The 781-nt window shown below is 20.9% G+C and overlaps 1 protein-coding gene across 1 annotated transcript in view; it reads left to right on the top strand.

Moving 5' to 3' along the window:
* LOC110266115 (glycine-rich cell wall structural protein 1.0-like) overlaps positions 1-781 on the top strand; it is a 5,943-nt gene that overhangs the window by 3,723 nt on the left and 1,439 nt on the right. The window lies entirely within an intron of this gene.

The following is a 781-nucleotide window of genomic DNA, read 5'->3' on the forward strand; positions in this document are numbered from 1 at the left end:
TATAGATAGATAATACTAATAAATTACAATTTATAGAATATATTATGATTGATACATCATGTATCTAAACATATAGTTGGTATTAATTTTGATTTTAATTTCATGCTAATTTGTCATTATAATTAAATTTAACTTATTCCTAACCTATAAATAACAATCTTTGTTGAATATCACACAAATAATATCTGATGAATATATAGTTTTCTAGAGAAAAAAATAAATATATACAGATTATAATTAATTCTAATATGGTGTGAGTCTTCATATCTACTTAGCTTGAATTATAATTTGTCCTACCATGACTCATTCTTGTTTAGTTTGTGTCTATTTATTCTGCTTCAATATTATTCTTGACTTTGCCACTTCTATTTGATAATCAAAAAATAATGTTTGGGAGTCAAAAAATTTTTTAGCTATTTTTTAAAAATTATTTTATTTATTTTAAAATTTAAATCCTAAATAATAAAATTTTAAATTTAAACATTAAATTATAAATTATAAATTTTATGTCTTTTCGAAATAAAAAATATAAAAAGCACAACACAATAATGGGTGTTGGAATAAAGAGAAAAAAAATGCATTATTCATTCTACAGAAACTCAGGTATTCTTAATTTTATGTGAAGGTAATATAGTTAAGAGTGTTAAATAATTTAAGAGATTTAACTAAATTATTATCTAATAATGACTCTTAGTTAATAACTTCATATTAAGTTAATTATACCTGTTCATTCCTTACATATCATGAGCTTAGTCCACTAAATATTTCATCAAGGGTAGGT

This window comes from Arachis ipaensis, chromosome B01, assembly GCF_000816755.2.
Source record: "Arachis ipaensis cultivar K30076 chromosome B01, Araip1.1, whole genome shotgun sequence".
Lineage (NCBI taxonomy): Eukaryota > Viridiplantae > Streptophyta > Magnoliopsida > Fabales > Fabaceae > Arachis > Arachis ipaensis.